The sequence below is a fragment of the Heptranchias perlo genome, chromosome 1 (assembly GCF_035084215.1).
Source record: "Heptranchias perlo isolate sHepPer1 chromosome 1, sHepPer1.hap1, whole genome shotgun sequence".
NCBI lineage: Eukaryota > Metazoa > Chordata > Chondrichthyes > Hexanchiformes > Hexanchidae > Heptranchias > Heptranchias perlo.
The window spans coordinates 50,308,572-50,332,095 of NC_090325.1; the positions used below are offsets into that span (position 1 = coordinate 50,308,572).

General features: G+C 44.6%; 1 protein-coding gene across 2 annotated transcripts in view; it reads left to right on the forward strand.

Moving 5' to 3' along the window:
- Positions 1–16,442: 16,442 nt before the first annotated feature.
- tln1 (talin 1) overlaps positions 16,443–23,524 on the forward strand; it is a 241,293-nt gene continuing 234,211 nt past the window's right edge. For both annotated transcript variants that reach the window (XM_067984951.1, XM_067984967.1), the window contains exon 1: positions 16,443–16,565. The gene's annotated coding sequence lies outside the window, so the exon portion shown is untranslated. The remainder of the gene's footprint in view (positions 16,566–23,524) is intronic.

The window sequence follows — 23,524 nt, forward strand, 5'->3', positions numbered from 1 at the left end:
TTATTACAGGAAAATTCTGAAGATCTGAGCAAAATTATTTTTATATTTTGTAAGATATCCCAATGTATGACTAACTCATATAATATATTTGTCCTTGATAATAAACAACTCTCTTCCTGTGCATCTGTGAACATCTTTATGTCTGTCCCTCTGCGTCTCCTTTTTTACCCCAAAGCAAAGTGTTAACCATCAATTGCTACCTTTAACTGCTGAATCAGTACTCCTCTGTGTTGGAACACCACTTTGAGGAATCATAGAATCATAGATGGTTACAGCACGGAAGGAGGCCACTCGGCCCATCGAATCCGCGCCGGCTCTATGCATCTAGCAATCCAGCTAGTCCCACTGCCCTGCCCTATCCCCGTAGTCCTGCACATTTTTTCGTTTCAAGTTCTTATCCAGTTCCCTTTTGAAGGCCATGATTGAATCTACCTCCACCACTCCCTCAGGCAGTGCATTCCAGGTCCTAACCACTCGCTGTGTAAAAAAGTTTTCCTCATCTCACCTTTGCTGCTTTTGCCAATCCCCTTAAATCTATGCCCTCTAGTTCTTGATCCTTCCACCAATGGGAACAGTTTCCTCTCTATCTACTGTGTCTAGACCCTTCATGATTTTGAATACCTCTATCAAATCTCCTCTCAACCTTCTCTGTTCCAAGGAGAACAAACCCAGTTTCTCCAAACTATCCACATAAGTTAAGTCTCTCATTCCTGGAATCATTCTAGTAAATCTCCTCTGCACCCTGTCTAAGGCCTTCACATCCTTCCTAAAGTGCGGTGCCCAGAACTGGACCCACAATACTCCAGTTGTGGCCGAACCAGTGTTTTATAAAGGTTCATAATGACTTCCTTGCTTTTGTACTCTATGCCTCTATTTATAAAGCCCAGGACCCCTTATTCTTTTTTAACTGCTTTCTCAGCCTGCCCTGCCACCTTCAACGATTTATGCACATACACCCCCAGATGCTTCTGTTCCTCCACCCCTTTTAGCATTGTGCCCTCTAGTTTATATTGCCTGTCCTAATTTTTCCTACCAAAATGCATCATCTTGCATTTTTCCACGTTAGACTTAATCTGCCACACATCTGCCCATGCCACCAGAGTGTCTATATCCTCTTGAAGTCTATCATTATCCTCCTCACTGTTCACTACCCTTCCAAGTTTTGTGTCATCCGCAAATTTCGAAATTGTGCCCCTGTACACCCAAGTCCAAGTCATTAATATATATCAAGAAAAGCAGTGCTCCCAGCACCGATCCCTGGGGAACACTACTGTACACCTCCCTCCAGCCCGAAAAACAACCGTTCACCACTACTCTCTGTTTCCTGTCATTTAGCCAATTCTGTATCCATATTGCTAATGCCCCCTTTACTCCGTGGGCTGCAATCTTAAAAGCAAGCCTACCATGTGGCACTTTATCAAATGCTTTTTGAAAATCCATATACACATCAACTGCTTTGCCCTCATCTACCCTCTCTGTTACCACATCAAAAAACTCTATCAGGTTAGTTAAACATGATTTGCCTTTAACAAATCTGTGCTGACTTTCCCCAATCAATCCACACTCGTCCAAGTGACTGTTAACTCTGTCCCAGATTATCGTTTCCGAATGTTTCCGCACCACCAAGGTTAACCTGACTGGCCTATAGTTGCTGGGTTTATTTTTATGCCCTTTTTTGAACAAGGATGTAACGTTTGCAATTCTCAGTCCTCTGGCGCCACTCCCATATCTAAGGATATCTGGAAGATTATGGCCAGTACATCTGCAATTTTCCCCCTTACCTCCCTCAGCAACCTAGGGTGCATCCCATCCGGACCAGGTGACTTATCTATTTTAAGTACAGCCAGCCTTTCTAGTACCTCTTCTTTCTCAATTTTTAGCCCATCCAGTATCTTAACTATATCTTCCTTTACCAAGACTCTGGCAGCATCTTCTTCCTTCGTAAAGACCGATGCAAAGTACTCATTTAGTACCTCAGCGATGCCCACTACCTCCATGAGTAGATCTCCTTTATGGTCCCTAATCGGCCCCACCCCTCCTCTTACTACCCGTTTACAGTTAACATGTCTGTAGAAGACTTTTGGATTCCCCTTTATGTTAGTCGCTAGTCTATTCTCATTCTCTCTCTTTGCCCCTCTTATATCCTTTTTCACTTCCCCTCTTAACTTTCTATATTCTGCCTGGTTCTCACTTGTGTTATCAACCTGACACCTGTCATATGCCGCTTTTTTCCGCTCCATCTTATTCTCTTATCTCCTTTGTCATCCAGGGAGCTCTGGCTTTAGTTGCCCTACCTTTTTCCCTCGTTGGAATGCACCTTGTCTGTACCCGAATCATTTCCTCTTTAAAGGCTGCCCAGTGTTCAATTACAATTTTGCCCGCCAATCTATGTTTCCAATTTACCCGGGCCAGATCTGTTCTCATCCCACAGAAATTGGCCCTCCTCCAGTTGAGGAAGCACTGAGAAAAGCAAGGAAAAGTATAGATGCCCACCATGAAGATTGGCTCAATGGTACCGCCATTGACCAAGTTGGCTGAGACTCATCTTCACAGTGAGGATACCCTCCATCAGGGCACTAGCACTATGCTAAGTGGAACAAATTAAGGACAGATCTAGCAGCCCAAAACTGGGCACGGTTTAGCCCATCAAATGCAGCAGCAGAATTGTATATTACCACAATCTGTAACATCATGACCTGACACATCACTCACTCCACCATCATCACCAAGCTGGGAGACCAATCCTGATTCATTAGGGAGTGTAGAAGAGCATGCCAGGAAGAATGCCAAGCGTACCCTAGTAAAACTACAACACAGTGCTACCTGCATGCTAAACACCAAATGCAACAGTCTATAGCTCTACACCATTCAATTGAGAATGGAGGTGGAGGATCAGGCAATGAACAGGAGGAGGAGGGTCCATGAACATCCCCATTCTCAACTTTGGCAGAGTCCAGCACCTGAGTGCTGAAATGTTTGCAAGGGTCTTCAGCCAAAACTGCCAAGTGGAGTTCCCATTCAACCTGCAATTCCCTGCTACCACTATCATGGGAGCACTATGAACACAACAACAACAACAACAACAACTCGCATTTATATAATGCCTTTAATGCAATAAAACGTCCCAACAAGCTTCGCAGGAGCGTGTCCAAACAAAATATGACACAGACCAACATAAGAAGATTTTAAGACAGGTGACCAAAAGCTTGATCAAAGAGGTAGGTTTTAAATAGCATCTTAAAAGAGGAGAGAGGTAGAGAAGTGTAGGGAGGGAATTTCAGAGCTTAGGGCCACCAATGGTGGAGCAATTAAAATCAGGATGCGCAAAAGGCAAGAATTGGAGGAGCGCAGAGATCTCAGAGGGTTGTAGGATTGGAGGAGATTACAGAGATAGGGAGGGGCGAGGTCATGGAGGGGTTTGACAAGGACTATAGTGGTTCAATGGGAAGGCCTACCATCACTTACTCAGATTACCAAGGGATGGGTAATAAATGCAGACTTGCCTGTGGCACTCACATCCTGAGAACAAGTTCAAAAGAAAACTCAATCTGTGAGGTATCAAGGCTTTAAAAAAAAGACATCGCTCTTGACTTATAACAATGAATTAATTTCCATTCACGAGGTCTGCCTTACATTAGGAAGACCTGAAATGGTTGTGAATGGGGTATAAAGTTAAAGATAGCTGCAGACCTACTCAGATAATCAGTATATGAATTTGTCAATTATATAGATACAGGAACTGTGTAACATAGTCTATTCCTGCCTAAAAATTGTTACTATCAGTACATCTCGCCTACCCATTCAACTTCCCTCAAGACCACATTGGTGCATTTCTATATCCAATATCCCTGAATCCTACTTGCTAATAGGAACTTGTCTTGTTCCTTCTTGAATCCTATCATAGCTTCTTGTTTCACCATCCTTGCTGGTAGTTCCATGTTACATTTTTCAGTCTATTCAGCTTCTTCTCTAGATGTTTTGGCTTTTGTGTTTTTGGATCATTCTAGTGGGTAAGTAACAGTCACTATGCCTTCAAGAGCATTGATATCTATATAAACCTTTAGTAACATACATAGGATACCGAGAAGAATAATTCTTTAATTAATTTAAGAAGTGTGAGGTAACGCACTTAGGGAGGGCAAACCGTAAAAGGGAATTTGCAGTAAACAGGAATATATTGAGAGAGGTAGAGGAAGTGAGAGACCTTGGAGTGCATGTGCACAGGTCCCTAAAGGTGATTGATAGTGAGGAGGAAAGCTGTAGCCTGCAGGAAGATATCAATAGGCCAGTCAGGTGGGCAGGTAGATAAGGTTGTGAAGAAGGCATACGGAATGCTCTCCGTTATTAGCCGAGGTATAGAATACAAAAGCAGGGATGTAATGATGGAACTATATAAAACGCTGGTAAGGCCACAACTGGAGTATTGTCTGCAGTTCTGGTCACCACATTACAGGAAGAACGTAATTGATCTGGAGAGAGTGCAGAGAAGATTTACAAGAATGTTGCCAGGGCTTGAAAATTGCAACTACGAGGAGAGATTGGATAGGCTGGGGTTGTTTTCCTTGGAGCACAGGAGTCTGAGGGGAGACTTGATTGGGGTGTACAAAATTATGAGGAGCCCAGATAGAGTAGACAGGAAGTACCTGTTTCCCCTAGCGGAGAGTTCAAGAACTAGAGGACATAGATTTAAGCTGATTGGTGGAAGGATTAGAGGGGACATGAGGAAAAGCTTTTTTACCCAGAGGGTGGTGGGTGTATGGAATTCGCTGCCCGAATTGGTGGTAGAGGCAGGGACCCTCAACTCTTTTAAAAAGTACCTGGACCTGCACCTAAAGTGCTGTAAGCTGCAGGGCTACAGACCGGGTGCTGGAAGGTGGGATTAGAATGGGCACCTGGTTGTTCTTCGGGCGCGGACATGTTGGGCCAAATGGCCCCCTTCTGTGCTGTATCTTTTCAATGGTTCTAATTATTTTAGCTACTGGAATTATCTTATGTCTCTACAGGATCTTTCTCCCAACCTTCATTAAGCCGTAGATCATCACAGATGTTGCTTTAAGTTTAAACAAATGTATTTAATAAAACATGAACAAAGAAATATACAGCAATATAATATATATAATTATCGTCAATATTCTTCTGTCCAGCTTCTCAAAAGGAAAACAGTTAAGAAAATGCAATCTAAATGGTAAGCTGTTCTTTTGTAAACAGTTTTTGCACACAGTTTTGCACATAGAAAAAACAGTGTGTTTTTTCTTTTTTTCCTACAACAGAGGGAGCTGTTCTAGTCTGAACTCTATCTCTTAGAAGTTCCAAACTGATTCACTCAGATTCAAACAGCTATAACTCCTTAAATATCCTGGATTAATCAAGGACAGTCAGCATGGATTTGTTAAGGTAAGGTCATGTCTGACTAACTTGATTGAATTTTTTGAGGAGGTAACAAGGAGGGTCGATGAAGGTAGCGCATTTGATATAATCTACATGGATTTTAGCAAGGCTTTTGACAAGGTCCCACATGGCAGACTGGTCAAAAAAGTAAAAGTCCATGGGATCCAAGGGAAAGTGGCAAGTTGGATCCAAAATTGGCTCATTGGCAGGAAGCAAAGGGTATTGATCGACAGGTGTTTTTGTGACTAGAAGGATGTTTCCAGTGAGGTTCTGCAGGGTTCAGTTCTAGGTCCCTTGCATTTTGTGGTATATATTAATGATTTAGACTTAAATGTAGGGGACATGATTAAGAAGTTTGCAGATGATACAAAAATTGGCTGTGTGGTTGATAGTGAGGAGGAAAGCTGTAGCCTGCAGGAAGATATCAATAGCCCAGTCAGGTGGGCAGAAAAGTGGCAAATGGAATTCAATCCAGAGAAGTGTGAGGTAATGCATTTGGGGAGGGCAAACAAGGCAAGGGAATACACAATAATTGGGAGTGTATTCCCTTGCCTTGTTTGCCCTCCCCAAATGGGTGAAAATATTTCTCCTCAGCTCCCCTCTAATCCTTCTACCAATTACTTTAAATCTATGCCCCCAGGTTATTGACCTCTCTGCTAAGGAAAATAGGTCCTCCCTATCCACTCTATCTAGGCCCCTCATAATTTTATACACCTCAATTAAATCTCTCCTCGGTCTCCTCTGTTCCAGAGAAAACAACCCCAGCTTATCCAATCTTTCCCCATAGCTAAAATTCTCCAGTCCTGGCAACATCCTTGTAAATCTCCTCTGTACCCTCTCTCGTGCAATCACATCTTTCCTGTAATGTGACCAGAACTGTACGCAGTACTCAAGCCGTGGCCTAACTAGTGTTTTATACAGTTCTAGCATAACCTCCCTGCTCTTATATTCTATGCCTCGGCTAATAAAGGAAAGTATCCAGTATGCTTTTTTAACCATCTCATCTACCTGTCCTGCTACCTTCAGGGAACTGTGGACATGCGCTCCAAGATCCCTCTCTTCCTCTACACTTCTCTCTTCTAGGTCCCTTGCATTTTGTGGTATATATTAATGATTTAGACTTAAATGTAGGGGACATGATTAAGGAGTTTGCAGATGATACAAAAATTGGCTGTGTGGTTGATAGTGAAGAGGAAAGCTGTACCCTGCAGGAAGATATCAATAGTCCAGTCAGGTGGTGGGGGTCTGGAACTCACTGCCTGAAAGGGTGGTAGAGGCAGAAACCCTCATCACATTTAAAAAGTACTTGGATGTACACTTGAAATGCCGTAACCTACATGGCTACGGACCAAGTGCTGGAAAGTGGGATTAGGCTGGATAGTTCTTTATCGGCTGGCACAGACAGGGTGTGCCAAATGGCCTCCTTCTGCGCCGTAAATTTCTGTGATTCTATAAATTGTGCACACCGCATACACATAGACTGCAGCATCTCCGTCCAACTGTTAGCTATAAGGGAAAATATCAATTCCAAGCCCGGGCTTTGAAAGTGGTTGAGTCCTTCAAGTAAACACATTAATGAAAGTGCTCACTGACACAAAAGACACACAGTTCTCCATACCCAGCCTGCTCTCAGGGCTCTTAGCCTCTCTCCAGGCTCTGCCAGGCTTCTCTTGTCAATGCCTCTGTCACAGTCAGGGCTCAGGCTCATCAGCATTCAGGGGCCTTTGCTGCACTCTGATTCTTACTCTTATTGCTCCCGCTTCCTGGGGTCGATTTTACAATGGTGGCGGGTTGGCAACGGGTGTGAAGGTGCATGTGGCAAACTGATTGACAGGCTGGCTGCCATCAGGAGCTGCAACGCGAAGTGGGAGGGAGAGAAAGAGAGAGCGCGAGACGTCATCTGGCACCGGAACAGAAGATCGGTGGGGTGGGGGGGGTGGGGGAGAGGGGAAGATCGGGGTGGGGGAGAGGGGAAGATCGGGGTGGGGGAGAGGGGAAGATCGGGGTGGGGGAGAGGGGAAGATCGGGGTGGGGGAAAGGGGAAGATCGGGGGGGGAGGTGAGGGGGACAATGGTGGGGAGAGGGGAAGATCGGGAGGGAGAGGGGAAGATCGGGAGGACATTGGGGGGGGTGAAGAGGGGGACATCAGGAGGACATCCGGGGGGGTAAAGAGGAGGAGATCAGAGAGGGAGACATCGAACATCGGAGCAGGGTGCAAAGGTAGGTTCATTTTGTGTTTTAACTTCCTTCTATGGTGTTTTATGTAATTTATTTAGTTTCTTTTTCCCTGATCCGGCGCGTGAATCAGAAGCGGTGGGCAAGCCGCCCAGATAAGTTAAAAATCATTACAATTACTTCATCTGTCATTGGTAAAGTGCCTTAAGTACCTCAATGAGCTCTTTAACTGTCATCTCGCCAGCAATTAAAGCCGTTTCCGTTTTCGGGTCCCCTGCGCGCACACGGGTGGGTCCCTGGGAAATTCGGAATTCAGCGGTTTGGAGCCGGCTTCCAAACCCGAACAGGATTTCCGCGATTTTGGAGCCCCCCGCCCCCAACACACCCGCAATTGCCCCCGAAAACTGAGCCCTCTGCATCCAGGCCCCTCCATATGCACTCTGTTCCTTCACCCGGGGCTGTCCGCAAGCATGCTATTCCCGCACTCAGGACTTTCTGCAGGCACTGCCCCCCTGCACCCAGGTCTTCGTAGGCACTCTCTTCCTGCACCTACAGCTCTCCACAGGGACTCTCTTATGGCACCCAGGGGTCCCTGCAGCCACTCTTTACACCCTGCCCTCAACAGGATCTCTGTAGGCACTCTCTTCCTGCATCTAGGGCTCTCTACAGGTGCTGTCTTCCCGGTTGGGTCCTTGTCTAGCACTGGCACTCAATCCTTGATCTCTTACATTTTCATTCTCAGCCTCAGTGCATGTTTAGGATGTAGCCTGCTCACATTCCGTCAGCCCTAGGTTGTCAGTGTCCTGCTCTTCTCAGTATGCCTCAGCAGGTCCTTCAAGCCAGCTTACCCTTGTTTCCTGCACTCAGCCTTTATGTCTCAATCTCCTACTCCTCTCTTAACTCACTCCTGCACTTCCTTACTACTCCCTCGTGACCCCACACTTCCCCCTCCGGGCACTTTGGCCAATATTAGGATTTCTGAATCAGATGCATTGGTCGGGATTAGGGAGGTGGGGGGGGGGATGGAAACAATGCTGTTCCGAAGAGAAATGCGGCAGAGGTGTGGTTTGACAACTGGCAGCTGTCTCCTGTGATGGAGCTGCTGCTGACTGCATCAGTGTAGGGTAGCTCCTGACTGCCCTGGCCTTGCGAGGCATGTGCAACTGGTGAAGAGCCCGGGGGAAGGAGAATGGGGCCCTGGGAAGTGCCATCCTGAGCATCAGCAGCATGTTCCTCGGGGTCCATGACTGTCACAGCTGCGGGCAGCGTTGGCTGGGGAATGCAGGCATCAGCTGTAGAACGGCTATCGAGGCCTCCGCACAATCATCATGGGCAAAATTATATCCGGCCTGCTGCAGATCAACAACAACAACAACAACAACATGCATTTATATAGCGCCTTTAATGTAGTAAAATGTCCCAAGGCGCTTCGCAGGAGTGTTACAAACAAAATTTGACACCAAGCCACACTAAGGGATATTGAGGCAGGTGACCAAAAGCTAGGTCAGAAGAGGCTGGTTTTAAGGAGTGTCTTAAAGGAGGAGAGAGAGGTAGAGAGAAGGAGAGGTTTAGGGAGGGAATTTCAGAGTTTAGGGCCTAGGCAGCTGAAGGCACGGCCACCAATGGTGGAGCTAGGGAAATCGGGGATGCGCAGGAGACCAGAATTGAAGGTACGCAGAGATCTTGGAGGGATGTATGGCTGGAGGAGGTTACAGAGATCAAGTTCAAATGGCGGTCGATGGACCCCAGAGTTCGCAAGTACCTGTGATGCTCCTACAGCAACCTTGTTCTCAGGTGCGGACCCCATAATCCTGCTCCTAATCCTCGCCAGTCCTGATCTGACGTCGATCCTGCTTAACAGGGGTTCAATCTACAACACGGAAAAAGGCCATTTGACCCAACTGGTCTATGCCAGTGTTTACATGCCACATGATCCTCCTCCCATTCTAATTTACTGTTTCCACCTTACAACCACAAATGGATACAACTAATCCACACGCACCCTATCGAATCCCTTCATAATTTCAAATACCTCTATCGGGCCTCCTCTTAATCTTCTCCTGGGGCGGATTGCTGCCCAGAAGACAAAGCAAGGGGCTCTGAAACAGCACATATATTGCTGATCTCACCTTGCGCCATATGCATAGCACCATGGAATTCCTGCAGCTGCAGGGCCCTCTCCTCATGAGCTTACAGGTAGGGGCTACCCCCTCCGGTTCTCATGCATTTTGGCAATTTGCCCTGTGGGGAGAACACAGAATAAAGTTAAGTGCACCGAATGTTACATAGAATTACATAGAATGTACAGCACAGAAACAGGACATTCAGCCCAACTGTTCCATGCCGGTGTTTATACTCCAGACATGCCTCCTCCAAACCTACCTATCCTTCTTGGCATGCAAAGGTGCAGGTGTTGAAGTGCCAGCTTGTTTGGGGCTCTGAGGGGACTTTGCAGGCACTGCAATGTGTCCTTCAGCAGTAACATGTTGCCAAATTCATCAGCAGCTCACTTTGGAAAGGCTGTTCCCATCCCTTCGCAACATTCAGCAGTACGTTCATCAGGGTCCATGCAGAGGCAGCGTTGGCTGGGGAATTCAGGCATCAGCTGCGGGACGGATGTCGAGGCCTCCGCACAATCATGATGGGGCACTTAACGTCCTTGCAAAGGCTGAGCTTGTGCCCAACTATCTCCAGCCCAACCATCAACAACAACAACAACTTACATTTATATAGCGCCTTTAACGTAGTAAAATGTCTCAAGGCGCTTTACAGGAGCGTTATCAAACAAAATTTGACATTGAGCCGCATATGGGGATATTGGGACAGGTGACCAAAAGCTAGGCCAGAAGAGGTAGGTTTTAAGGAGCGCCTTAAAGGAGGAGAGAGAGGTAGAAAGGCGGAGAGGTTTATGGAAGGAATTCCAGAGCTCAGGACCTAGGCAGCTGAAAGCACGGCCGCCAATGGTGAAGCGGTGACTTCAAATTGCCTTTGGGTTCTGCCAAGAATAAACAAACACATCTCAGCATGAAAGCACCCGCCTGTCCCCCTTTCCAATCACTCCATTGCTAGGCCAATACCTTTCTAGCTACTTCCTTTAAAAAAAAACAATTTTTGCTGTCTCTTTCTATTATTTTGAATAAAATGCTGAGTTCTGAAAATGTTGGAAACCTAGAGACTACTTACCTTGACTGCTTGGTCAGGTCATTGTACTTGTTCCGGCATTGGTCGCCCAAGGGTGGACTGAAGTGGTGCTCAGAGCCTCAGTCTCGTCCCTCCATGCCACCTGGCTCACCTTGACAGGAGCCTTCGCCCCTAGTGTCCCCGGTACCTGATCTTGCCTCAGCCCTAGCTCATTGTGAAGGGTCTGCAGGTCCTCATCCCTGAAGTTCTGCGTACTTTATATTGATTCCTTCTGTGACATATTAGCGGAAAAGGGGATGTGCAGTACACTAAAACTTTTCTTTTCGCAGCATTTTACAACATTTGTTAATGGAAATTAACTTTTAAAAATTGATTTTTAGGTGATCTCAGAACAGACAGCTCACTTGTCTCCCAGTGCCAAGCCTCACTCTGAGTTATGGTATCTGTTCTCAGCTTTTTATAGTGACATGTTGTTGATCTGTGGAGTAAACCATTGCCTGCACTGCAAATGTGGTCCCTGATTCACCATTGAGTTCACTGTGCCGTAGTCAAATTGATTTTCCAAGAAATTTTGGCATAAGTATAGCGCAAGATGAACGGAGAGTGCAACTGCCTGATTAAGGGCATACGCCACACATTCCGCTGTTCCAGGAAATTCCGGGCCAATGTCTGCATGGACAATTTTAGCGCTACCATAATTTTATTTACAATCAATAATGTGACTTTACTTACAATCCATACAATGTGTGCTGCCTTCTTTTTAAACCACTTTGCTTCACCTGTGTGCCGGTGTGTATTGTTTGAACTTTTAATCCTAATCTTGTACTTCTTCATGGTGCTACTTGAGTGGCAGGAATATATGAGGTGGTCAGCTGCTGTGTATCAGGAGGAGGTCTTGGGTCTGAAGTCGCTATCTTCTTATCGCAGCTAAATCTTAGGATGGACTTGCTGCAAAGTGCACCTCTTGTGTTACTGCCAGAGATGTGCAAGCATCAGAGGGTGCTGGTTGGAGAGCAGTGTGTCCTGCTGTCATAAGAGACAGCACCATCATCTGTGTGTCTTCTTGCCATGGGCACTGGCTCTGAAAGACCATTGATCTGTGGGAAAGTTATGTGTCATGCTTGTCTGCAACTGGTTACCAACCAGAAGAAGCAGCCCTCATATGGCAGAAGCTTGAGCACCATGCAGGAAGCAAAGACTGCTTAGGGCCTCTAGTACAGGGACCTCCACTGCAGATGAGATTCACTATGGGCATTCCCATATATATCCTTATGATGGAGGCAAAACAGGAGAAGGAGGAAGAGGAAATGAGAAAGGCACGCAGGATAAGGCTACACCAAAGGAGAAGAAAATGAACTAGGAGAAGTACAACAACTAGGAAGTAGCCTTCCATCAGGGTCTACAAACCAAGCCACTCCCTTGATGATGTCTCAGAAGAAGTCTGCTTAAGGAGGCATTAGTTCAGGAAGGCAACATAGAAGGAACTCCGTCTTCTGTTGCAAGCTGATCTCCTAAAATCCTTTCAGACACAAAACAAAGAACAGACAAATTTCAGAACTCCAAGCTTCATAATCACAAATAGTTCTACTGTATACATATATATTTACAGCAAGTTCTTCTTATTACCATCATGCCTACCTCTGGTGCTTCTCTGTGTTATTCTTAAACCTCTCCTAGTGCTGTACCGAGGTAATACTTGAGGGCCAGTGATGCCAGTGTCACTTGGCTGTACTGTGATATTACGAACCTCTTGGGACCAATGTGGCCCTCACTTCAGGGCTCCTGGGTTCTGGGGTTCTAAGAGGACTTTCACTAGGCTGCATCACCACTGCAGGTGCATGGGCAACCTGGTCCTTTATTCTGCCACCAACGTGAGCAATATTTTGAGGCGGCTGGCTGGAAAAGTCACGTGTCAGATTGCCATTATTTTACAAGAAAAATGAACTTTTTTTTTCCACTGGTATTCAAAGTTGTCAGTATCAACCAATCAGATTGGTTGGATGGTAGGATTGATGGTTGTTAGATGCAATAAATCATAGAATGGTTACAGCACAGAAGGAGATCATTCAGCCCATCGAACCTGAGCTCGCTCTTTGTAAGACCAGTCGCATTCCCCTGCTCTTTCCCTGTAGCCCTGCAAATTTTTTCCTTTTGAGTATTTATCCAATTCCTTTTTGAAAGCCACAATTGAATCTGCTTCCGCCACCAATTCAGGCAGCACATTCCAGATCATAACTACTCGCTGCGTAAAAAAGATTTTCCTTATGTCATCTCTGTTCTTTTGCCAATCACCTTAAAACTGTGTCCTCTGGTACTCAACCCTTCCACCAATGGGAACAGTTTCTCTTTATTTACTTTATCTGAACCCTTCATGATTTTGAACACCTCTATCAAATCTCCTGTTAGCCTTCTCTGCTCTAAGGAGAACAACCCCAGCTTCTCCAGTCTATCCACGTAACTGAAGTCCCTCATCCCTGGAACGATTCTAGTAAATCTTTTCTGCACCTTCTCTAAGGCCTTCACATTCTTCCTAAAGTGCAGTGCCCAGAATTGGACACAATATACCAGCTGTGGCCGAATCAGTGTTTTATAAATGTTCAACATAACTTCCTTGTTTTTGTACGCTATGCCTCTATTTATAAAGCCCAGGATCCCGTATGCTTTTTTAACTGCTTTCTCAACCTGTCCTGTCACCTTCAAAGATTTGTGCACATATATCCCCATGTCTCTCTGTTCCTGCACCCCCTTTAGATTTGTACCATTTAGTTAATATTGCCTCTCCTCATTTTTCCTGCCAAATGTATCACTTCGCACTTCTCTGAACACAAGAAATAGGAGCAGGAGTAGGCCATAGGGCCCCTCAAGCCTGATCCACCATTCAATAAGATCATGGCTGGTCTTCAAACACAACTCCACTTTCCCGTCCTATCCCCATATCCCTTGATTCCCTTAGGTCCAAAAATCCATTGATCTCAGTCTTGAATACACTCAATGACTGAGCATCCACAGCCCTCTGGGGTGGAGAATTCCAAAGATTCGCAACGCTGAATGAAGAAATTTTTCCTCATCTCAGTCCTAAACGGCCAACCCCTTGTCTTGAGACTATGAAAGAATTTTATACATTTCAATGAGATCACTTCTCATTCTTCTAAACTCCAGAAAATACATGCCCATTCTACTCAATCTCTCCTCATAAGACAACCCTTTCATCCCAGGACGTTAAATTTCATCTGCCACGTATCTGCCCATTCCACCAGCCTGACTATGTCCTCTTGAAGTCTATTACTATCCTTCTCACCGTTTACTACACCTTCAATCAGATATTACTTTTACCCAGTAAACCCTCTTGGAGATTCTTGAGAGAAAGCAAAATTTAGGGCATTAATTTGTTCTACTTAGAGACTTTCACATATACAATGAGAGTCTACAGTTCATCAAAAATTAACTACCAATGAGTTTGGCCAGCATTATGTCCTCGCCTTTTAGGCTTATTTATTTATTTTTTTTATTCGTTCACGGGATGTGGGCGTCGCTGGCAAGGCCGGCATTTATTGCCCATCCCTAATTGCCCTCGAGAAGGTGGTGGTGAGCCGCCTTCTTGAACCGCTGCAGTCCGTGTGGTGACGGTTCTCCCACAGTGCTGTTAGGAAGGGAGTTCCTGGATTTTGACCCAGCGACAATGAAGGAACGGCGATATATTTCCAAGTCGGGATGGTGTGTGACTTGGAGGGGAACGTGCAGGTGGTGTTGTTCCCATGCGCCTGCTGCTCTTGTCCTTCTAGGTGGTAGAGGTCGCGGGTTTGGGAGGTGCTATGACTTCTTAGATCCTGATTCACTTATGGTTTATTTTTCCATAAACAATGGAATCTTTTTTATGTCATGTGCTCACAAACTTTAGCAATTTGAAAAACGGAGGGTGTGATTTCTCATGAGGACACATTTTATTTACTGTGATTATGTGTCAGCTGGTGAGATGGCTGGTTGCACACTATGGAGAGTCAAGAAAGAGTTGACAAACTCTCCTTCCCCTAGTAAATTGAAGCAAGAGGGCTGGGACTGAAGGAGCAAGTGATGGAATTGGGAAATGGCAGAGTAATTGTGGTTTCCAAGCTGCTGTCTTATCATTATTCAAATGAGGTACGTTATATGTATACAAGAATATATTATGTAAATTGCATTTGACAGCATTTAAAATTATTATTCTGTAATTACTAGTTCTTTAAAGTTCAGAAAGGAAAAATGCAATGATTTTAGTTTAGACATCACAAATTTAGCAGCAATTTGAATTAAAAGGATCTGTCACAGTATTCTGCAAACTTTTTTTTTGCAGGCCAATGCAGTTTGTGTCAGTTTTATCATTGTGTTGCAAAAGTATAATTGCACTGAAAAATGAGCCATGACCGAATGCCTCTAAGAAACAGTAGCTAAACATTTCCAGTCCAGTTGACAACTTGCAAGGTGAATACCTAAACTTGCATTCTATGATGTCAGACACAGAAATAATAGCCAAAGCCTTGAATAATTTACAACAAAGTAACAACAACAACAGCTTGCATTTATATAGCGCCTTTAACGTAGTAAAATGTCCCAAGGCGCTTCACAGGAGCCATTATCAAACAGGATTCGTGTGGAGCATACACGCTAGCATAGACCAGTTGGGCTGAATGGCCTGTTTCTGTGCTGTAGACTCGATGTAAAATTTGACACCGAGCCACATTAGGAGGTATTAGGACAGATGACCAAAAGCTAGGTCAGAAGAAGTAGATTTTAAGGAGTGCCTTAAAGGAGAAGAGCGAGGTAGAGAGGTTTAGGGAGGGAATTCCATAGCTTAGGGCCTAGGCAGCTGAAGGCATGGCCGCCAATTGTGGAGCAATGACTTTTAATTGCCTTTGGGTTTTGCCAAGAGTAAACAAACACATCTCAGCATGAAAGCACCTGCCTGTCCCCCTCTCCAATCATTGCATTGCATGGCTGCCAATGGTGAAGCGAAGAAAACGGGGAAGCTCAAGAGACCAGAATTGGAGGAACGCTGAGATCTTCGAGGATTGTAGGTGGTTATAGATGTAGGGAGGGGCGAGGCCATGGAGGGATTTGAAAATAAAGATGAGAATTTTAAAATCAAGGTGTTGCCAGACTGGGAGCCAATGCAAGTCAGCGAGCACAGAGTTGATGGCTGAACAGCACTTGGTGCAAGTTAGGATATGGACAGCAGAGTTTTGGATGACCTCAATGGAGGGTGCAAGGTGGGAAGCTGGCCTGGAGAGCATAGGAATAGTCGAGTCTAGGGGTAATAAAGGCATGGATGAGGATTTCAGCAGCAGATGAGCTGAGGCAATGTTACGGAGGTGGAAGTAGGTGGTCTTGGTGAAGGAATGGATATGGGGTCAGAAACTCAGCTCAGGTTCAAATAGGACGCCAAGGTAGCAAACAGTCTGGTTCAGCCTCAGACAGTGGCCAGGGAGAGGGTTGGAGTCGATGGTCATTCTCCGCGCCCGGGTGACCCCGGAGAGGGAGCACGCGGTGTCGGCCGGTACGCTTTGAGGCTTTCCTGGATCGTTATAATGAAATTATTATTTGACTCTGTTATTTGGTTTATGATTTGAAAAAAAGAGAACCTCTATTCTGAGGTCACAAATAGCCTTTTTGCTCCAGGGCCCGCCCATTGTGTGACGTCACTCTGGAACGTGCGCCGGGACGCGGAGGAGGGTGGAGTCTGGACTTTGTCTGAGCGCTGGGTTTCTTTTCGCCTTCCTGCAGTCTTTGGGCAGGAACATGCGCCGCAACTGAGCAGCAACAGCTGGAGTGAGAAAATTAGCGGAAAAAACTTCTACCAGCTCTGAGAGAGAGAGAGAGAGAGAGGGGTGAGTGAGTGACACGCGAAACCTCGTGTAATGGAGCAAGGGCGCTCTGGAGCATTAAATTAAGAATAGCGAGCGCAAGGGGAAGCGCAAAGTGCCTGCGGTTAATGAGAGACGTGAGTGAGAAAGTGTGGGTTGCGCCGAGTTTTAGCAGCTGGATGTGCTTCCTTCGGTGGGTTTCTTGCAGCGCTCCTGGTCTCCGCTTCACATGTTCATGTTGGTGTTGAAGAACCTCGGGAAGCCGAGCTGCCCTCCTCCCCCTCCCTCACTGTCTCGTCTCCTCCACCCGCTCCCTCACTGTCTCGTCTCCTCCACCCGTTACTTTTCTGTCATCAAGTATCTCGCTCTGGTTGAACTTCTCAAGTCGTCACACCCCGGAAACCCGCCGAGTGGGTCCAGTGTGAACCGATTGGTTCCTGTAAAGGGCAAGAAATGAAAAAGAAACATTCCGTTCAAAGTTTTTAAATCTTTCAGATGCAATGTATTTTTTTATTAGATAGCTTGGAAAATTTGTACATGTTTTCGATTCTTGTTGGGGCTCGTGGGTGGTGCCAGTTATCAGATTGATGACATGTATCTCTTCCTGTTCTTTGTAGCCTGCGGGGTGAGTTTTTTTGAAAAATGATTTTACAAGATGGATTAAATTGAAGGGCGTGTTGGGGTCGTGTAGCTGCAAGAGACATTGTGTAGCCTCAGGAACCCTTTTCTGCTTTATTTGGATGAATTACCCCATTTATTTTTGTAAAAATTGGTAGAACTCAGACTTTAACAGTCTACAACTCCAGACTAACATCTATTTTACGTTTTTGTGACGTGTGAATCTCTTGGGCCATTATCTCAAGATGTCTTGATATTGGAATTAACCATGACCCGGAATCCCCTTTCTGTTTTTATAATGTGTTTCTGCAAATGTCACTGGATATCATGTTTTAAGTAAACGATTGTAAATCTGGTTTAATTTTATTGTTGATGGAGGAAAAAACAGAATCATTTATGTTGTGCAATATGGTGAATAATTGTTTTGTAAAATCTTCCCTAACGCATACCTATTTTTTGATTGTATCCTTGCTTCCTGGTGACTTGTTGGCCCAGTTACTTAGAAAGCTGTTACTATTATGTTAGTCATCATGTTACATTATCCATTGTAGACATTTAAATCCAGGTCACAGAAACTATCAAAGGAAAGGAATGTTCTGGTGTGAAAAGGAAAATGGTTTACTACTTATTTTTCTGCAACCTTTTCTTTCTATATTGCAAGTCTAATATTTGTATCTTGTACCAGAGCTACACAGCTACCCCTGGCCAAAATAGATGGGCAGCTGTAAACATTCCTAGCTAGGTCTTTGCCAAAACTGCCCTTGAGCCAGCTGTGTTTCATAGTTTCATATTTTCATAGTATGATACAGCATAGAAGGAGGCCATTCAGCCCATCCTGCCTGTGTCGGTTCTTTGAAAGAGCTATCCAGTTAATCCCACTCCCCTGCTTTTTCCCCACAGCCCTGCAGTTTTTTTTCCTTTAAGTATTTATCCAATTCCTTTTTGAAAGTTACTATTAAATCTGCTTCCACCACCCCTTCAGGCAGTGCATTCCAGATCATAACAGCTAGCTGCGTTTAAAAAAAAAAGTTTCCTCATGTCGCCTCTGGTTCCTTTGCCAATCACCTTAAATCTGTGTCCTCTGGTTACCGACCCTTCTGCCACTGGAAACAGTTTCTGCTTATTTACTGTCAAAATAATTCATGATCTTGAACACCTTTATCAAATCTCCTTTTAACCTCTGCTCTAAGGAGAACAATCCCAGCTTCTCCAGTGTCTCCACATCTGAGGTCCCTCATTCCTGGTACCTTTCTAGTAAATCTTCTCTGCACCCTCTCTAAGGCCTTGACATCCTTCCTAAAGTGTGGTGCCCAGAAATGAACACAATACTGCAGCTGAGTCCTAACCAGTGTTTTACAAAGGTTTAGTATAGCTTCCTTGCTTTTGTACTCTATACCTCTATTAATAAAGCCATGGATCCCATATGCTTTTTTAACAGCCTTCTCAACTTGTCCTACCACTTTCAAAGATTTGATTACAGACACCCCTGGGTGTCTCTGTTCCTGCACCCCCTTTAAAATTGTACTGTTTATTTTGTATTTCCTTGCCCCATTCTTCCTACCAAAATGTATCACTTCACACTCTGTTAAATGTCATCTGCCATGTGTCTGCCCGTTTCACCAGTCTGTCTATGTCCTCCTGAAGTCTGATACTATCCTCCACACTGTTCACTATTTCTGAGTTTTGTGTCGTCTACAAACTTTGAAATTATACCCTCTATACCCAGGTCATTAATATATATCAAAAAGAGCAGTGGTCCTAATACCGACCCTGGGGAACACCACTTAACTGGACCAGCCACACACATACTGTGGCTACAAGAGCAGGTCAGAGGCTGGGTATTCTGCGGCGAGTGACTCACCACCTGACTCCCCAAAGCCTTTCCACCATCTACAAGGCAGAAGTCAGGAGTGTGATGGATTACTCTCCACTTGCCTGGATGAGTGCAGCTCCAACAACACTCAAGAGGCTCAACACCATCCAGGACAAAGCAGCCCGCTTGATTGGCACCCCATCCACCACCCTAAACATTCACTCCCTTCACCACCGGCGCACAGTGGCTGCAGTGTGTACCATCCACAGGATGCACTGCAGGAACTCGCCAAGGTTTCTTCGACAGCACCTCCCAAACCCGCGACCTCTACCACCTAGAAGGACATGGGCAGCAGGCACATGGGAACAACACCACCTGCACATTCTCCTCCAAGTCACACACCATCCCGACTTGGAAATATATCGCTGTTCCTTCATCATTGCTGGGTCAAAATCCTGGAACTCCCTTCCTAACAGCACTGTGGGAGAACCTTCACCCCATGGACTGCAGCGGTTGAAGAAGGTGGCTCACTACCGCCTTCTGAAGGGCAATTAGGGATGGGCAATAAATGCTGGCCTCACTAGTGCCGCCCACATCCCATGAACAAATTTTTAAAAAAAACTTCCCTCCAGTATGAAAAACAACCATTTACCACTATCTGCTTTCTGTCTCTTAGCCAATTTTGTATCCATGCTGTCACTGTCCCTTTAATCCCATGGGCTTTAATTTTGATAACCAGTCTATTATGTGGTATTTCATCAAATGCCTTTTGAAAGTCCATATACACAACATCAACCGCACTACCCTCTTCAACCCTCTCTGTTACTTCATGAAAGAGCTCAATCAAGTTAGTCAAACGTGATTTTCCTTTAACAAATCCATGCTGACATTCATTTATCAGTCCGTACTTTTCTAAATGGCAATTAATTTTGTCCCAGATTATTGTCTGGAATTATTTATTGTTTTAGATTATTGTCTTTGAAAGTTTTCTAACAGTGTTGGAGTGACCCACGGTGACTTTTTCTTTGATTCTCCTGTGTTCTGTTTGAAATTTCTCTTTAGTAAAGTTAATGTTGGAAACTTGATGTTGGGCAATTATGGGCCCATGACGGTAGAAGTGTAAATGTAGTGCTTTATAACTACTTAAAATCTTCTCTAATATACGTTGTGTTTTAGGCTTTAGCCACGGTTATAGTACTGACATGAGAGGAGGTATTAACAGTCCGTGTGTATTTATTTTTAATGATATACAGTATGGTGAGATTTGCTTTGTCATACAGTTTTAATTATTGATCTGTAGAATACAATGTGTGCTGGAATTGTAGGAATGGATTACTTTCAAAATGGCATGCTTGAGTGGGAACTTGGGTGGCACAGTGGGTAGAAAACTGTCCTTTTACTTTTTGGAATTTTACTTTTGGGTTTGAATCTAGCATAGGCTGTTGTATTGAAATTTTAATTTTGCACATTTTTCTACAGCCTTTTTGTTGAAGGCATGCAACATGTTCACACTGGTCTCTGAATATTACACATTTGGTAATGAATGCAAATTAGTCAATTTACATAGCCTTTTTTCTTATGAAGCCGCATTGTGATTCTGAATACTGAAGTTAAGTACACAGTGATGTGTGTATTTTCCATCCCTGCCCACCCAACTCAAAAGTGGTACAACGGGTTGTAGCTGTAGATGACTAAAATGAGGACAGATGTCTCAAGTTCGATCCTAATGGTAGCTTGGAGAAATTTTACTGCGGTTACCAATAAACAAGTCAGATTATCCATTTGTCAGCAAGTGATGGTTAACTCATGGTTATTAACTGTATGTATTTAAAACAATGTCATTATTGTGGGGGGGGGGTGGTCATCCTGGAGGGAGTACAAAGACGGGCAAGTTAATAAATGGCATTGGGCATTTGGGTGAGTAGGAAAGACTACTAGGGTTTAGAATAAATGTGGCTCATAGGTGATTTTATTTGAAGTATTTAAGATCTACAAGGGAATAGATTAAACGGGATTCTAAGCGAGCAGCAATAACACAAGCTCTTGGAAAATGACATACTGATCATGCTTAGACGAGAAAGGGTGAATGAATGCACAAGTTAAGATACAAGTTCTTGCAGGTGGTAAATGTGACATTACTTACCCAGGGAGGCAGTTGAAAAGGAGGCTGTTATAAATTTTAGGAAGGTGATGAATAACTTTTTTGCAGGCAAGGCTATTCATGGGTGTCAGGTAAAGTGGGATAATCTTTGGGATCGGTCCCATGGATGAAATTAACTTGTTTGGTCCTATAATTTCTAAGGAAATTGAGAGATGTGGGAAAGGATTGGTTGTGCGTTGAATAATGCATCATGGTTAACCATGGTCTCCTGGAGCTTGCTTGAGTTGGGAGAAATTTCCTAGAGTTTTCTCTGAAATTGGCCATACATTTTCTTTTGTCTCTCCCAAGAGTTGGCATTACTTGTCTGGGTTGGTGCAATGAAGCTGCAACATTTTTTTATTCGTTCATGGGATGTGGGCTTTGCTGGCAAGGCCAGCATTTATTGCCCATCCCTAATTGCCCTTGAGAAGGTGGTGGTGAGCCGTCTTCTTGAACTGCTGCAGTCCGTGTGATGGAGGTTCTCCACAGTGCTGTTAGGTAGGGTGTTCCAGGATTTTGATCCAGCGACGACGAAGGAATGGCGATATATTTCCAATGACACCAGGTTATAGTCCAACAGTTTTATTTGAAAATCACAAGCTTTCGGAGGCTTTCTCCTTCGTCAGGTGAGTGAGGAGGACGAAGGAGAAAGCCTCCGAAAGCTTGTGATTTTCAAATAAAACTGTTGGACTATAACCTGGTGTTGTAAGATTCCTTACATTTGTCCACCCCAGTCCATCACCGGCATCTCCACATCATGATATATTTTCAAAGTCAGGATGGTGTGTGATTTGGAGGGGAACGTGCAGATGGTGTGCCTGTTGCCCTCGTCCTTCTAGGTGGTAGAGGTTTCAGGTTTGGGAGGTGCTGTCGAAGAAGCCTTGACGAGTTGCTGCAATGCATCCTGTAGATGATGCACACTGCAGCCACAGTGTGCCGGTGGTGGATGGGGTGCCAAACAAGCGGGCTGCTTTGTCCTGGATGGTGATGAGCTTCTTGAGTGTTGTTGGAGCTGTACTCATCCAAGTGGAGAGTATTCCATCACACTCCTGACTTGTGCCTTGTAGATGGTGGAAAGGCTTTGGGGAGTCAGGAGGTGAGTCACTTGCCACAGAATACCCAGCCTACACGGGTGTACATTCTTTGGTTTTTGTGGATTGCATAAGTGTGTAACATGGAGCTGGGTGAGGGGGGAGGTTGGGAGTTGCTACATATAAAGTTCAGATCTGTGTTCCCATTAATTTGTCAGCATGGACTAATAAGGGGCAGCCAGCCAGATTCGTTATAGGCAAATTGTGTCTGACTAACCTGATTGAATTCTTTGAAGTATTAGAGAAGGTTGATGATGGTAGTGCAGTAGATGTTGTATATATGGACTTTCAATAGGCGTTTGATAAAGTACCATGTAACAGACTTGTTTGGAAAATAGAAGCAGATGGGATTAAAGGGACACTGGTAACTTGGGTACGTAATTGGCTAAGGGATAGGAGACAGAGATTAATGGTGAATGGATGTTTTTCAGGTTGGAGAGAAGTATGCAGGGATCGGTATTGGGACCATTTCTGTCCTTGTTTTATATAAATGACTTGGACTTGGGTGTAGGGAGTACGGTTTCGAAGTTTGCGGATGATACAAAACTTGGCAATGTAGTAAATAGTGTGCAGGATAGTTGCAGACTTCAGGAGGACATAGACAGACTGGTGAAATGGGCAAACACATAGCAGATGCAATTTAATATGGGTAAGTGTGAAGTGATGCACTTTGGGAGGAACAATATGGAGAGGCAGTATAATCTAAATGGTACTATTTTGAGGGGGATACGAGAGCAGAAGGACCTGGGGGTGCATATTCACAAATCTTTGAACGTAGCAGAGCAAGTTGTTAAGGCAGTTAGGAAAGCATATGGGATACTTGGCTTTGTAAATAGGGGCATTGAATACAAAAACAAGGAAGTCATACTAAACTTTTACAAATCACTGCTTAGGCCTCAGCTGGAATATTGTGTACAGTTCTGGGCACCACACTTTAGGAAAGATGTCAAGGCCTTGGAGGGGATACATAGGAGGTTTACCAGGATGATACCAGGGATGAGGGACTTCAGTTATGTGGAGAGATTGGAGAAGCTGGGATTGTTTTCCTTAGAGCAAAGAAGGTTAAGGGGAGACCTAATAAAGGTATTCAAAATTATGAAGGGTTATGATAGAACAAGTACGGAGAAACTATTTCCTCTGGCAAGTGGGTTGGTTTAAATTAAAAGAATTGGCAAAAGAACTAGAGGGGAAATGGGGAGACATCTTTTCACGCAGGGTTGTTAAGATCTGGAACACAGTCCCTGAAAGGGTGATGGAAGCAGATTCCATAGGAACTTTCAAAAGACAATTGGACATGTACTTGAAGAGGACTAATTTGCAG